A 17357-nucleotide genomic window follows, 5' to 3' on the forward strand; every position below is an offset into this window, starting at 1 on the left:
CAGGTGTTTTTCCTGTCATTTGTCTATGAATGCGAAAATTGAATGATGAATTATTTGTCATGATTTGGTTTAACTAGAGGGTGCTTAAAAGCAGCGTAATATATATATATATATATATATATATATATATATATATATATATATATATATATATATATATATATATATATATATATATATATATATATATATATATATGCATATATATACATATTTATATACATATATGCACTAATATATTTATATATACATAAAACTCTTTTGGTCATCCAGTGTAATCAACATCTGTTATTGCAATTTTTTCTTCTTTCAGTAAGATCAGAGAAGGCATTTTGACTGGTTACAGTTATGACCTAGGCCTAAAGGCGCCATTGCGACAGTTAACTGTTATCTCTGTACGTTTCTCTTCTCCTTCGTGGTTCCTTTTTCCTTCTCCTTTTCTTTCGAGTTGATGTACAGTGGCGTCACGGTGGGTGGTTTATATTTCCTGCAAAATGAATTATAAATTAATAAGGATATAATGTATGTTAGTATGGGTTAGGTACAGTAATGGAATGGAATATAGAGTTTAGGCCACAGGCCAAGCACTGGGACCTATGAGGTCATTCAGCGCTGGAAAGGAGAATGAGAGTAGGTGGGTCTGAAAGGTGTAACAGGAGGAAGATCTCGCAGTTGCACTATGAAATAATTGTTAGGAGAGGGTGGATAGCCAGATGGAAGCAAGATAATGTGAATGGAGGTACAGTAAAAGGAATGAAAGGGGCTGCAGCTAAGGGCCGAAGGGACGCTGCAAAGAGCCTTTAGTAATGCCTACAGTGCACCCCGTGAATGCACTGACGGCAATACCCCCTCCTACGGAGGTTGGGTACAGTAAGACTAATGTCATCTGAAACTCATTTAGAAAGGTGAGACATTTACTCTACTTTAGTAAACTTTATAAGATTCAATTGACGTTTTCCATTTATTCATATGAGGAAGATAAAGATATTCGCTTTAAGTAAACTTTATAAGATTCAATTGACGTTTTCCTTTTATTCATATGAGGAAGATAAAGATATTTGCTTTAAGTAAAATTTATAAGATTCAATTGATGTTTTCTATTTATTCATATGAGGAAGATAAAGATATTTGCTTTATTTAAGGAAACTTTATAAGATTCAGTTGACGTTTTCCATTTATTCACATGGGGAAGATAAAGATATTTGCTTTATTTAAGGAAACTTTATAAGATTCAATTGATGCTTTCCATTTATTCATATGAGGCAGATAAAGATATTTGCTTTATTTAAGTAAAATTTATAAGATTCAATTGATGTTTTCTATTTATTCATATGAGGAAGATAAAGATATTTGCTTTATTTAAGGAAACTTTATAAGATTCAATTGACGTTTTCCATTTATTCATATGAGGAAGATAAAGATATTTGCTTTATTTAAGTAAAATTTATAAGATTCAATTGATGTTTTCTATTTATTCATATGAGGAAGTTCAATTGACGTTTTCATTTATTCATATGAGGGCAGATAAAGATATTTGCTTTATTTAAGTAAAATTTTTTAAGATTCAATGATGTTTTCTATTTATTCATATGAGGAAGATAAAGATATTTGCTTTATTTAAGGAAACTATAAGATTCAATTGACGTTTTCCATTTACTCACATGGGAAAGATAAAGATATTTGCTTTATTTAAGTAAAATTTTTAAGATTCAATTGATGTTTTCTATTTATTCATATGAGGAAGATAAAGATATTTGCTTTATTTAAGGAAACTATAAGATTCAATTGACGTTTTCCATTTATTCACATGGGGAAGATAAAGATATTTGCTTTATTTAAGGAAACCTTGTAAGATTCAATTGACGTTTTCCATTTATTCATATGAGGAAAATAAAGATATTTGCTTTATTTAAGGAAACTTTATAAGATTCAATTGATGTTTTCCATTTATTCATATGAGGAAGATAAAGATATTTGCTTTATTTAAGGAAACTTTATAAGATTCAATTGACGTTTTCCATTTATTCATATGAGGAAGATAAAGATATTTGCTTTATTTAAGTAAATTTTATAAGATTCAATTGATTTTCTATTTATTCATATGAGGAAGATAAAGATATTTGCTTTATTTAAGTAAAATTTATAAGATTCAATTGACGTTTTCCATTTATTCATATGAGGAAGATAAAGATATTTGCTTTATTTAAGTAAAATTTATAAGATTCAATTGACGTTTTCCATTTATTCATATGAGGAAGATAAAGATATTTGCTTTATTTAAGTAAATTTATAAGATTCAATTGATTTTCTATTTATTCATATGAGGAAGATAAAGATATTTGCTTTATTTAGGTAAAATTTATAAGATTCAATTGACGTTTTCCATTTATTCATATGAGGAAGATAAAGATATTTGCTGTATTTAAGAAGACTTGATAAGGTTCAACTGATATTTTCTATTTATCGAAAAAGCTGAGTTTTCACTTAGGAGAAAATTATTGAAAATGAACAATGACTTTTTTTCTTTTAGAAGTTTATAAATTTGGAGAGATATCTCAAGAAAGTTAATCATTACAAAGCACTTCCATAAACTATTAATAGTCCTGATTTTCAAATATTAAAGATAAAGTGATGATTCCAGTGACGTAACTGATAGCTAATATTCATGTAACTGTTAGAAAAATATTGAACTAAATACCAAAGTGTTACAATTACATGACGTGTACACACACACACAAACACACTATATATGTATGTTTATTTTTTCCTATCTATCTATATATACAGTATATATATATATATATATATATATATATATATATATATATATATATATATATATATATATATATATATATATATATATATATATATATATATATAATATGACTAAGATGAAACTAGTTCTGTCTTAGGATAATAACTAAACAAGTATTCATTCTGTCAATCTCCAGTTTCTATATTAGTCTGTTATTACCAGTGAAACAAGACCTGGGAAAAAAGTACTCACGAGTAACTTGAAAAAGGGTAACCAATGATAAGCAGGTAATTCAGTTTGATGTTCAACCTCCACATTCCGTTGTGGAATCCACGCCCGTCCAGGTCCCAAATTCGCAAACACTGAAAAAAAAAAAAAAAAATGAGCCGAAGAACTGTACAGCGTATAATACTGTGTGAGCCGCGGCCCATTAAACTCTCAGCCGGCCGTGGTGGCCTGTGTTGTTGCGTTGCCGGAAGCACGTTTATCGCCAGCTTCAAATAAAATAAAAACTACTGAGGCTAGAGGGTTGCAATTTGGTATGTTTGATGATTGGAGCGTGGATGATCAACATACCCATTTGCAGCCCTCTAGCCTCAGCAGTTTTTAAGATCTGAGGGCGGACAGAAAAGAGAGGGAGTTGGAGTGGTTGGACAGCAAACTTGAAGAAAGGAAACGGGAACGGACGCAAAGAAAAAGTCTAAAATCTGGGTGCAGCTAGGGGCCGAAGGGACGTTGCAAATACCCTTAGTAATGCCTACAGGGCACCACGCGAGGTGCACTGACGGCACTACTTCCTTACGAGGGCCTCAATAATCGTTTCTTACTTGGTCAGTATTATAGGTAACAGGGCGATTTACATTTGTTTCAAGAAACATTACCTGTAGTTTACTTGTGTGAAGCGTAAGATTATTGGATGAATTCAGAACTATCAATAAATATTATAACATAATGCAAGTGTGTAAGGTTATTGAATAAAGTCAGACTTAATGAGAAATAATTGCATAATCAACAAGAATAGTGATTATTCCAAGATACAATATTCTATGGAGATATAAACAGGCGTTCCTTTAGCGTTCACCAAAGTTATGGTCACAGTCTGAGTTTTTCCTGGTCTTTCGGAGAGAGGAAGACTAAGCTAGTTCTGTTTTATATTAGGAGTTTTGGGCTATCTTATGCATGCACAGCCTCTGATAAAATGCCTGCACCATTAACGAGTGCCTGAGAAAGAAAACTTTACTGTTAACTGATTTAAGGACAGAGATCATACTACTGCTAGGTTAAAGCAAATGAACTTACAAACTGCAATCTTCTTGCCATTAAGCTGACCACCTGCTACTGTTAGACCTATGTATCGTTAGCACAAAATCTAATTATCTTACAAACTGCAACTTTCTTGCCATTAAAATGACCACCTGCTACTGTTAGACCTATGTATCGTTTGGACAAAATCTAACTACCTTACAAACTGCAACATTACTGCTACTAAGCTGACACATCTAGCCCACAGAAGCTTCACTATAGAGTAACATTATCATACTCACTCTGGCTACCTGAAGCCAGGTCATGAAATCCTTGCCATGGGCCATGTAAATGAACAGGAGATACGTGTGGCCCGACGTCTCAGGCATGAAATCTGCCTCGCACGGGTTCTGTGTATACGTTGTTCCCCGTCTCAGGAGTTCGTGGATTAGCTCTTCGTAAGGTTCCTTTTTGAGCCTGGAAATAAAGTGGTGTTGTTTCATGTGATTTAATTAAACAGTGAAAAATGATTTAAATGTCTGATTTTATGAAATTTAGGCTGTGAAGGCAAGTAATGGTGGCACTTACAGCCATTCAACGCTCAAGACAGCGAATAAGGGGGTTGGAGTGACTGGACAGTAAGACACAGATCCAGAAAAATAGATATGTAGTACAATGACTTAAAGATGGAACTGGGAGAGAACCCCACATTTGCACTAGGAAATAATAGTAAGAGATGCTAGACAGCAAGATTAAAGAAAGGAAGAGGGAATGGAAGTAAAATAAAAAGCTAAAAAAACAAGGGGTGCAGCTATAGGCCTAAGGCACGCTGCAAACACTCTTTAGTAATGCTTACCGTGCATCGCATGAGATTCATTGACGGCACATCAAAACTATATTGATTTGTTGCCATAAATCAGTGTTTCTCAACATTTTTCTGGTGATGGCCCCCTTCAATCCAATGCAAGTTCTTGTGGCCCCTCCATGCCAACTTTGAGTTCTTAACCCCCCACCCCACCCCCCATCCGTCCCTCACCTTAATACGCCTTTACCACTCTACCACAATCGTTTACTGCTTAAAAATTTCGTGACAACTAGAGAGAGAGAGAGAGAGAGAGAGAGAGAGAGAGAGAGAGAGAGAGAGAGAGTGAAGAGAATATTGAATATTTCACTGTCTGCAAAAATTACGCGGTATATTGAATCGAATGATGTTTAAACTAAACTCTAGCATGATAAACAGAATATTCAAAGCATAATAATGATTAATTTCAAAATATTACACATTTATATATTTTGTGGGTCCTAAATTTTCTGTGGCCCCCCTTGGCCGTCCCTTTTTCAAATTTGGCCTTGTGGCCCCTGAAAAAATCTCATGGCCCCCAAGGAGGCCATCTGGCCCACGTTGAGAAACGTGGCCATAAATCATCCTGACAGTTCTTTATATACGAAGAAGAAGAAATTCAAGTCTACGGGACTTACCTATGCAAATCCTTCAGTTCGACATAAGGTAAAGTATTGAACGAATGTTTCTTGAAGTAAATATCTTGGAAATAAGAATTCATGTTGAGTCCGGACGATCCAAAGTGGTAGGTTCTCGAGACATCGGGAACTATGCATTCTCTCCCTCGACGGATGTCATCCAGGCGCATCCACATGTCCCAGTCCCACATCTGGGGATGAATTTGCTTGAAAGAAAGTGTTGGAAGTGCAAATCTGGATGAGGGGTGTGGTGTTGACTTCAATAGCCTCTGTACAGTATATTGTTCTTTTGTTGAAAGTATTGCGAGGTAAAGACATTCTTCGAGGATATAAGAATGAAAATGTCTATTACAGCAAGTTGACATAATCTTTAGTCTAGTGAGACATATTTGATACCAGGTTGATAAAATCTTTAGTATAATAAGATATATCTGAACCAGACTGACTAAATATTTAGTGCAGTAAGACATCTAGCAGAACTGGGAAAATACCGTAAACATATTTCCTTGCATACATTTTGCAATGCACATATGACCAGACTTATCGACACTGAAAGACCCAAAACGTATTTAAGTGGAGTAGTCATAAGTCTAGCAAATACTCGAACATATCCGTGCGTATCCCTGACTGCTGGGTATATCGGCCTACAACCAAATTATTGTTACCTTCTCAGGCGTAGGCCACTTGGGCTCGAGTTCCTCTTTGTACAGAGACCTCTTCAGTACCCAGCCAAGTCCGGGCATGGTTTCTACTCTGTACAAGAGCGCAGGGTCGCCGCTGGTATGCTCGTAACCTTGGTCATTCCAGGCGCTGATGCAGTACACGGTGGGGTCCTCTTCCAGAAGCCTTAGAGTCTGACTGAAATAACTGTCAAGAGGAAAGCAAAAACGCTGTTATATATAACTGAATAATTATCGTTCTTTAATTTCTTGAAAATTTCAAAGCTATGTGCATTTGAATTTGCATTGTGTAGGTCTTTATGCAACTGACACCAGAGTCTGGTTACTGGTCGCATAGATGATAGACTCATGGCTCTGTTAATGGCATAGAAATACTCATAACTAATATATCAGTCTATCAAAGAAGCTCATAAATTAATGGCACATCACCTCTCAACTTAAGGCGCACCTGAAAGGCTGAACACATTTTATGCTTTGATTTCAGACTAAATGACGAAGTCCTTACCTGAAAAAGTCAGGCGAAACATCTAGGTCCTCTTCGAGGACGATTGCATAATGCGATGACGGAAAGATGTTGAATGTTGCAGTGAGAGACGCTTTGTAGTGCTGTGCTATGCGGGCATTTCTTGCCTGAAATAAGAGAAGTTTTAGAGAACATTTACAGATCTTTTTTATTAGCTAAAATCAATTAGAAACAGATTTAAAACAGCGATTGTCTGCTACTTTTTTTTTAAGGATGAAGATACGTATAGCGAGAACCAACAATACTAGACTAAATGAAACTCAAAATCATGTCATTATCAAGTCATCATTTTCCTGGACGCGTAAATGAAAGCAGTCCGTAGAAACAAGAAGAAAAATAAGAAGGACAAATAAACTAAATGCCTTTAAGATCAATAGATAAACCAAACAAAGCTCATCAGGAAATTACGATTCATTGACTCTAAACAAAAAGCGATAGCTCAAAGAACTGGCAACACCACCACTCGTTCTCTTTAATGCTTTCCCATGCACATTAACTCATCCATTCATTCTTTCTTATTCTTAGTCTCAAGAATGGAATATCAGACTTACTCCAAGAGGCGTGTGTTGTATACCCCTCAGCCCGAAGAGTTTGGTAACAGCCAGTGGTTCCTCATAATAACCGTCAATGAAGACCGTTATCATATCTGGATTAACTCCTGGAGCGGCTAAAAGTGAGCGTAAAGATCTAGGCGCATAGGCCGATAAACACAGCAGCATAGCAAAGAGAAAGAGAGAGATTAGGTTATGTTAGTCGTGACGCATATTTTGCAGGATATTTTAACACAATATTATGTATCAGACTATCCCGAAAATTTCCAAAATGACATGAAAGGGCATTGGTACTATCTGAATATCTCCTGAGTCATGGTATTATTGGTGTTTACCTGTACAGATAATGTGGACGGTTGCTGGCGATAATTGCTACAGGCACATCATGCACCTGGTTGTTCAGGAGCTGGGGAGAGAGAACGGTAAATGTTAGAGAAGGAAGATTTGGCGCTAAAATTGGAACAGAACTGAAACATCTGCCAGTTCTGTCTGAGGAGATGAAGTTATTTCGTAATAATAAATTTCTGTAGTTTTAACGTGATCCTTTTTTCAGTAAATGTAGTGAAAAGAATTAGTATTAGCGGATAAGAGAAAGGGAAAGAAACTCATTTGTTTAAAAACCATAAATCCACTCTCAAAACTGGGAAAAAAATATTAGTCTTACTGAGGAGTCTGAAATAAATGCAGTGTTTTTAACGGAGCCAGAAAGTATTTCACTGGCTAAGCTTGTTTGAAGTCTGCTCCAAGGAAAATGAAATTCAAATGTCGTTTAATTAAATAAACATCCATTAAGAGAAATACGGATAAAAATCAGTCTTAACCTTTAGAATAATTAATGTATAAAATATGAAACATTTGTAAATTCCTACGAAGAGATGATCATGAAAGTTTAAAGCGGGTAGGTCTAGCATTTACCGGCTCTGTCGTGAAATCTAAAGGCGCTGGATCCGTGCACGAACAAACGGAACCATATCCCTCAATGTGGCTGCAGAACTCGCGCCTGCGCCGATGTTCCTCTGTGTCTGACCAGTCACACTCGCTTTCTACAAAAAAAAAAAAAAAAAGAAAAATAAGAAATCGATCACACTCGCTTTCTACAAAGAAGAAGAAGAAAATGATTAAGCCATTCTGCGTGAATGTTAATTGCAATAAAAAATTGGTCAAGTATTTAAAAGCGCCTCATGCGAAGCCAATGATTTAGTACTAACTGGGGAAAATGATAGGACACTACAGAAACTAGTGAAAGACGAGACACGCATCAGTCCATTGTGCCATGAATACCAACCTTCAAGAGTTACCAGGGGTACCTCCGCTCTCAACAGGAGAGGCGAGCCCCAAGTGTTGAAGTCTGGGCTGTGTGACAGCTGTTCTCCGTACATCCTCCCACCCTTCACCCCTACAAATGCCCACATATCTCGCCAGCCCAACTTGTAGGCGTGGTTACTGCCCAAGCGTCGGAGAGCATCGCGCCCTCCGCTCTTCATCTGAAAGGTTCCTTCATCCTGCGAAAGTGAAAAGGATTCTAGGGTAATTAAAGGAAAATTAGCAAATACTCTCAGTCCTTTAAAAAAAGATATTGCAAACAAAGGTCAATGTAGAGATGGTTTGACATATTATTATTATTATTATTATTATTATTATTATTATTATTATTAATAGAGTTTCTTCGTTCTCCTAATGATTCCTTCGTCTCCACGAATCACTAGAAAAACAGAAAAACTTTATCACAAAATACATTCGTCTGGTTCGTCCATACTTTAAAATTTTTACTGAAACACACGTACTAGCGGGGGCCTCCTTCCTTAATATATTATACTAATTTTGATAAAAACCTCTGAATCTTTACATTCTCGACGCCCTACCTTGATGGCCAACACTAATATCCGTCCGGGAGAAATCATATTTAAGAAGAGAGTCATGGCCTCGTCCTCATGTGGAGAATAGGTGTCGAAAACTCTCTGGGCCATGACGGCTCCGCTCGCCTGATGCAAAACTAGCACGTGGATTCCTCGGCCTTTTCTCCCGTCACCTTCCTCAACGATCTACAGAAAGAGAGAGAGAGAGAGAGAGAGAGAGAGAGAGAGAGAGAGAGAGAGAGAATATGAGGTTGTTTTGGAGGAAATTTTTCAGTGGTTAAAGATGAATTAGAGAGAGAGAGAGAGAGAGAGAGAGAGAGAGAGAGAGAGAGAGAGAGAGAGAGAGAGAGAGAGAGAGAATGAGTTGTTTTGGAGGAAATAAAGTGGTTAACGATGAATTAGGGAGAGAGAGAGAGAGAGAGAGAGAGAGAGAGAGAGAGAGAGAGAGAGAGAGAGAGAGAGAGAGAATGAGGTTGTTTTGGAGGAAATTTTCAGTGGTTAACGATGAATTAGAGAGAGAGAGAGAGAGAGAGAGAGAGAGAGAGAGAGAGAGAGAGAGAATGAGGTTGTTTTGGAGGAGATTTTCAGTGGTTAAAGATGAATTAGAAAGGGAAGGAAATAAAGAGAGAGAGAGAGAGAGAGAGAGAGAGAGAGAGAGAGAGAGAGAGAGAGAGAGAGAGAGAGAGAATGAGGCAGTTTTGGAAAAACATTTTTAGTGATTAAAGATGAATGAGAGCGAGCGAGAGAGAGAGAGAGAGAATGAGGCAGTTTTGGAGAAACATTTTTAGTGATTAAAGATGAATGAGAGAGAGAGAGAGAGAGAGAGAGAGAGAGAGAGAGAGAGAGAGAGAGAGAGAGACGATTAATTTGGTCTTATCCTTGAAGCGCAGTTAAAAAGTCATCCAATTTTGAATTCCAATGTTAATGTGTAATCAATCATGATTATATCAATTGGGTATTTTAACTGAAACATTAATGAAAAGTTTTTGAAAATTTTATTTTATAGATTTACTTCTAATTCCCAAGATGGATATTATTCTCTTAAATGTTTTACAAAAATTATAAGGCCTTTTACTTTACATCTCATATTTCTGAGTATCATAATATTACTGCGAAGTGTTTGTAATCATATATCAGCCAAGTTATCAACAAAAGACTTCGTATTTTCTTCTTTCATATCAAACAAACGACTTATACATAAATTTTTCCTGTTTCCCATCCTTAAAATATAACCCAAGTCTTGAACCCTTCTAAGATTGGCTAATTAGAACCGAGCGTTTTTAGAAGACTCCGTTCATTCTTTATGTCCCAAAATCGAGAGTTAACTATTATGCTCCTGAGTTCTCAATTCATTTCTTCTATCCCATATTCCCACCTAAAATTTCTTTTTTTTTATAAGCTGCAGTAATTAAGGATGCATTTTACCCCAACTTCAGTAAATAAGAAAACTTTCCCTTTTGCAATAAGCTGCTCAGAAGGGTTTGGTTACTTATAACCTTGAGATAATTTACTGCAGATGAATTAGATTTGAATTATTGTAACATGCATTTCACGGCGCATTTTTAGTTTTCTGTCCGCACTTTTTCTGTCCGCCCTCAGATCTTAAAACTACTGAGGCTAGAGGGCTGCAAATTGGTATGTTGATCATCCACCCTCCAATCAGTAAACATACCAAATTGCAGCTCTCTAGCCTCGGTAGTTTTTATTTTATTGAAGGTTAAATTAAGACATAATCGTGTCCGGCAACGATAAAGGCCAGGCCACCACCGGGTCGTGGTCAGAGGTTCTGTCGCGGCTCATACAGCATTTTACCGAACCACCGAAAGATAGATCTACTTTCGGTGGCCTTGATTATACGCTGTACAGAAAACTCGATTGCGCCAAAAAAACTTCGGCGCATTTTTTAAATGTCGATGCTTGACTTTATAGGACCATTAACATTTACTTTTGATTTGATTAACCTTGACTTTGATTTAAATTTAACTTTACTTTTGTTGCAGTTAACCTTAATTTTTATTTACCTGAATATTTTTTTTCGATTATCTATCCATTCAATATCTGTTTAGTTCATTTAAGTTTTCATTTCAGTGATTCCATAACAAGTATTATTGATATTCAAAGATTCAGATATGTATATATACACATAGATATGTATATATATATGTACAGTACATATATATATATATGTATATATACAGTATATATGTATATATGTGTGTATATGCATATATATATATACATATATATATATATATATATATATATATATATATATATATATATATATATAAGAGCTTACTGTTGCACCGTCCACAGTCACACCGTCACTGAGTCTGACTTGAGACGACGTCGACGGTAAGAGTCTTTGGAGGAGACTCCTGAAGGCGGAGGTTGTTCCTCCTCCCGACGTTGACTCCTCCTCCTCCTCCTTCTCCTCCTCCCCCTCCTCTTCCTCTTCCTCCTGCTCCTTCTCCTCCATTATTTGCCTTCCCTTCGTTTCCTTCTTGTTCTTCGCTCCCTGTAAATCGAAGATGAAATTAGTTGTAGACGCGGTCATCTCTTAACTGTCTGTCTGTCTGTCTGTCTGTCTGCCTGCCAGCCTGTCTTCTGTCTGTCTGTTTGACAGCCTACCAGCCTGTCTGTCTTGTCTGTCTGTCTGTCTGCCTGTCCCTGCCTGTCTGCCTGCCTGTCTGTCTGTCTACTTGCCTACCTGCATGCCTGTCTGTCTGTCTGTTTTCATGGCTCCCTGCCTGTCTGTCTGTCTGTCTGTCTGCCTGCCTGTCTGTCTGCCTGCGTACCTGTCTGTCTGTCTGTCTGTTTTCATGGCTCCCTGCCTGTCTGTCTTTCTGTTTGTCTGTCTGTCTGTCTACCTGCCTGCCTGCCTGCCTGCCTGCCAGTCTGTCTGTCTGTCTGTTTTCTCCCTGCCTGGCTCCCTGTCTGTTTTCTGGCTCTGCCTTTCTGTTTGTCTGTCTGTCTGTCTACCTGCCTGCCTGCCTGCCTGCCTGTCTTTCTGTCTGTCTGTCTGTTTTCATGGCTCCCTGCCTGTCTGTCTTTCTGTTTGTCTGTCTGTCTGTCTACCTGCCTGCCTGCCTGCCTGCCTGTCTGTCTTTCTGTCTGTCAGTCTGTCTACTTGCCTACCTGCTTGCCTGCCTGTCTGTATGTTTGTCTGTCTGCTTTGATGTCTCCTGTCTGTCTGCCTGTCTGTCTGCCTGTTTTCCTGTCTGTCTGTCTGTCAGTCTGTCTGTTTGCCTGCCTGCCAAACTGCCTGCCTGTCTGCCTATCTGTCAGTCTGTGGGAAAATCATTTCCTTTTGTTGATTCATATTACAGTAATCGAGGAGAGCTTCTAAGTTAAGTACACCTTAGTTTTAACAGACCACTGAGCTGATTAACAGCTCTCGTAGGGCTGGCCCGAAGGATTAGATTTATTTTACGTGGCTAAGAACCATTTGGTTACCTAGCAACGGGACCTACAGCTTATTGTGGAATCCGGACCATATTATTGCGAAAAATTAATTTCTATCACCAGAAATAAATTTCTCTAATTCTTCATTAGCCGGCCGGAGACTCGAACTCGGGCCTAGCGAGTGCTAGACGACAACTCTACCGACTCCCCCACCGAGGAACTAGGAGAGCTTCTGATGCAACAAGTGTAATACTAAGGGTAAGACAGAGATCGATCATTTGACGTCAGAGTTAAAAAAGATTTCACTTCCGGATCCCAAAGTTTACCTCTTCTGGGTGACGGCGCCCTTAGCTGCCTCGTCTTGTCTACGATGAAGGACACGTTGATGAGAATCGTCACGATTAGGACCACCATCAGTCCTCCCTTTAAAAAAAAAATGGTCAGCAGAGACCACAAAGTGACCACAAATTGTTAAAAAAAAATACAGAAAAATTCTAAAATGGAAAATGTTAATAATCGTAAGAAATCATTAAGCTCATTTCGCTAAATAAAAACTAAAAGCTAAGTTAATTGTTTAAAAAGTCTACTTGAATTTCTTTATAATAAAAAATACAGGTTTGAATGATTGTGTCTTTTAGAACATTTTATTTTTTTTATTTTTAACTTTTTGTGAAAGTGAACTGTTAAAACAGTGATTATTATTACATGTGAACTGGTTATATATAGTAAGTTGACATTATTTATTCTAGATCAGCACTACTGACTTTCTTATTAGTATAAGAATGTTCTCTTTACTTTTATATAAATATATATACATATATATAATTGTATATATATGTATATATATAATTGTATATATGTACACATATATTTTTTTTTCTTTTCTAGCTATATTAATATAAAAAGCAAAATTCAGTAAGACCACATAAACGCCATTTTAAATCTGCCATCCCCACCTCCCATCCTTGACCTAATGTTAACTAGATAATTGCTGAGGAATATCACCTTAAAAATAAAATTAAATTAAATAAAAGTAAAATAAAATATATTGAATAAAAAACAAGAACTCCGCCTCCAGTAAATCTCACCTGCACCAGCTTGGCCAATCTCCGCCCTCGGGACAACAAAGGCGGCTGCCTTTGGCGCTGGAGGAGGAAGGCGCCGGCGGAGGACGCCAGCGAACGCCCGTAGACGTCTGAAGACCGAGGGACGAAGGGCGGCGCCAAGGGGTTAGGTCTCCAGGACTCCATGCCCATGGTAGGAGGTCGAGGTCATGTCACGCGGTAGCGGCGTTGCGGTTCCCCATCTGCAATTGGTGATGATTATGTTAATGGTTTAGTGTTTATTACCTCGTTGCTTGCTTGATGCAGGTATTTAATTTATTTGGTACGAATACAGGCTGGCCAAGCTCAAAACTATGTGTATGTTTACTACACACATGCGTACATCAGTACATGCACACACATACAGTATACTGTACATATATAGATATTTACATATATATGTACTGTATATATATATGTATATATATACATAGATATATGTATGTATATATATATATATATATATATATATATATATATATATATATATATATATATATATATATATATATATATATATATATATATATATATATATATATATAAGCTGTTGATAAGACCAGGATTCAGAATCTCAGTGAACATGAACAGCGCCTCTGTTCAATCTGTTGAATCAAGCAGTACACTTAAAAACTGGAAGCTCATTTGACTAGGGTAAGTCTCAGCCGAGTCGGAAAAGGCGTGGGTCAAGCAACCTCATCCAAAGATGATAGCTAAGAATCACGGGGGTAATACTTTATGTATCGGCACCTCCTCAAAGAGGATAGAGTGTATAGGCAAAAAAAAGTGTAAATATTTTATAAACCCCAAATAAAATAATGATTTAATCAGTTAGGTATAAAGACTTTTAACCCTAATAAGAAATAACAAGAGCTCACCAGTTTGAAAATATTTAATATGAAAAACCATAAAAGAGACAGGAAGAGGAAGACTTATTTGTAGAAAATAAGAGTGCCATAAACTCATCTCACGAATTTTTTGCCAAAAATATCTTTACATGTAGCCTAACCGATAGCAAGGAACTATGTAGAATTTTGGTACTACACTTTCTAGTAAATAAATTAGCAGGTTCCGGTATCAGAAGTGTCAAACTTTTTATGTTTGAATTTTGAAAATAATTGATGAATAATTCATTGATGTTAGATGGTGCGTTCGGCAGGTTTCAGTTAGTAAAAGAATTAGTTAACAAATTCCTTGTAAATGAGGCTCTGACTATCCCTCTATTAAGTGTAGTGTAAGTGAACAGATATGCACGATAATAATAATAATAATAATAATAATAATAATAATAATAATAATAATAATAATAATAATAATAATAATAATAAAATGAATGCACATGGCAACCATACTGAAAGCCAAACAAATAACTTATTTATGTACGCTAATGAAGCAAAACTATCATTAACATAAAGTCTCCTAAAACTAATAAATAAGAAAAACTGACCTACATAGTGGAAGTTACTTGATGCCACAAGACTTATAAGGAGTAGGTGCTGGCAATCGCCTATCGATAGAAACATCACAACGAGAACAAAGACTATTCGCCAAAGCCGATCATCCTTCGAGAAGCGGGCAAGGAGTCTTGTACTTTAACTCCCTTCTTCTCGACAACATGAGTCACTCTCTCTCTCTCTCTCTCTCTCTCTCTCTCTCTCTCTCACTCACTCACCACCCACCCACTCCAGAGTTAGCGGCGGCTGTGTGTCACCATAAACGGCCGCGGTATCAACATTGCTGCAACTGCTATTTGTGTAAACACCACCAGAACCAACATTTAAGCTGCCACCGGCGCTCATTCTCCTCAAATTAATTGCCGCCAGCGATGGGGAACCTCGATACTTTATTGGCAGGTACAGGGACGTTGGAGGAAGGGGCTCGAGATTTAGGATAAAAGTGTTCTAGTCCCAGAACGGCGTGCAGAGGAGAGAAGGAAGGATTCGGACGTGGACGAAATAGAAGAAAAAAGAAGGAATAAGGGAGCATAAGAGAGCGTGGTCTTAATGAATTGCAGTATTTTTTTTGGTTTATATTTTTGGGGTCTCCGTATTCAGGAGTGAGGTATATATACACTTTCCTTGCATGGAATTACTTGTGGGATTTTTCTCATGATTTAGATATTCTGTAAATATTAGGAAGAGTGTGATAAGGAATGGGAAGCAATAACAGAAATGGAAACAACATTGCTCCTGAATATTCAAAGGAGTTAATCAATAAAAGTACCTCTTTGGTAATGTATTGTGTAATAAATTTATCCGTCAAATATATGGAAAGGGTTCTCGTCTTCCTTCAGTTCATTGAACAAATATAAGTTTCTGGCTTTAAGACGTCGTCAGAATAAATCTACATAAAATAGAAAGCATTTTTTTTTTTACATTCCAAAACAGTACACCATAACAAAGGCGCATTTTTGCCTTGCTTTTACATAGACTTACATTTCTCTCCTCTTTCCTTTCTCTCTCTCCCTCTCTCTCAACTCCCTTAACGGTCACTTCCGAAATCCTTCTCAAGATTTCACTATAACCCCCTTCCACCTTCCACTCTTGCACCATTCAGTTCTGCCTCCTTTCTCACTTTCACAATTAAGAGACTTAAGTACTCACTCCGTCGACTCAGGATAGCATTCACTTGAGACAGTACCTCTACATTTGCCTCTTTTATTTTAGTATTCTTTTGCTAATTTACACGTTTGTCAGCATTAACATATCTGTAAATGATCCCTACTAATATGTAATGACAACAGAAACCATTTTATTTTATTTTCACTAATCTTCTCTTTTCGCCATTCCTTGTCTTGCAGTCTTATACTGTTATACAAATAACATTATATTAAAACTCCTCATGTACTCATATACAATACTCTCCTATGAATTGTTTTCTTTGAGTATTCGGCAGCCTAGAATATTTCAGTGGTCACAACATTACTGAACTTACTGAGTAAACGACTATCGTTATAATCGTTATAACGAACGTGTTTATATATATATATATATATATATATATATATATATATATATATATATACATATATATATATATATATATATAAAATCCTTCTGTTATGCATATTTAGGTCAAGCATGTTTTGTCCGTAATAGCTTCTGACATCTCAACGTGTAAATATATATATATATATATATATATATATATATATATATATATATATATATATATATATATATATATATATATATATATATATACAGGTTGAGGTCCGAAGTTGATTGATATATATATATATATATATATATATATATATATATATATATATATATATATATTTATATTTTTATATATACATACATATACATATATTTATACATATAAAATTGACCCCTAAATAATTATTACAACGATTTCCCGAGCAATGTGTAGATGTTTAAAAATGAAATTCACTGAAATTGAAAATAACGGAGATTCGTTTCTGGTCACTTGCACTCAACGTTTGAAATGACAAACTGAAAGTTTCTGTATTCTTTGCTTTCACGACTTTCCTAGAAGAAAGCACAAGTCAGAGCGAGAGATAAAGAGAGATGGGGGGGGGGGAGGAATTCTGTTTTCCTGGCTGTCGTGTAAATTACCATATCAATCAAAATGCAAATAAAAGTCAGATGAAGAAATTAAATGAGTTAGCACAGATCCCCAAATTGGATTCCGCCTTTTCTTGTACTTATTTACATATTTTCCTATTTGAGAATTTCTTAAACCCAAATCCATTTCCCTGTATTGAGTCGAGGTGGTGGATCTGGCTGCTTGGTTG

General features: G+C 36.3%; 1 pseudogene; it reads right to left on the minus strand.

Moving 5' to 3' along the window:
* Positions 1-235: 235 nt before the first annotated feature.
* LOC136837467 (protein O-linked-mannose beta-1,2-N-acetylglucosaminyltransferase 1-like) overlaps positions 236-17357 on the minus strand; it is a 174022-nt pseudogene continuing 156900 nt past the window's right edge.

The sequence above is a fragment of the Macrobrachium rosenbergii genome, chromosome 59 (assembly GCF_040412425.1).
Source record: "Macrobrachium rosenbergii isolate ZJJX-2024 chromosome 59, ASM4041242v1, whole genome shotgun sequence".
Lineage (NCBI taxonomy): Eukaryota > Metazoa > Arthropoda > Malacostraca > Decapoda > Palaemonidae > Macrobrachium > Macrobrachium rosenbergii.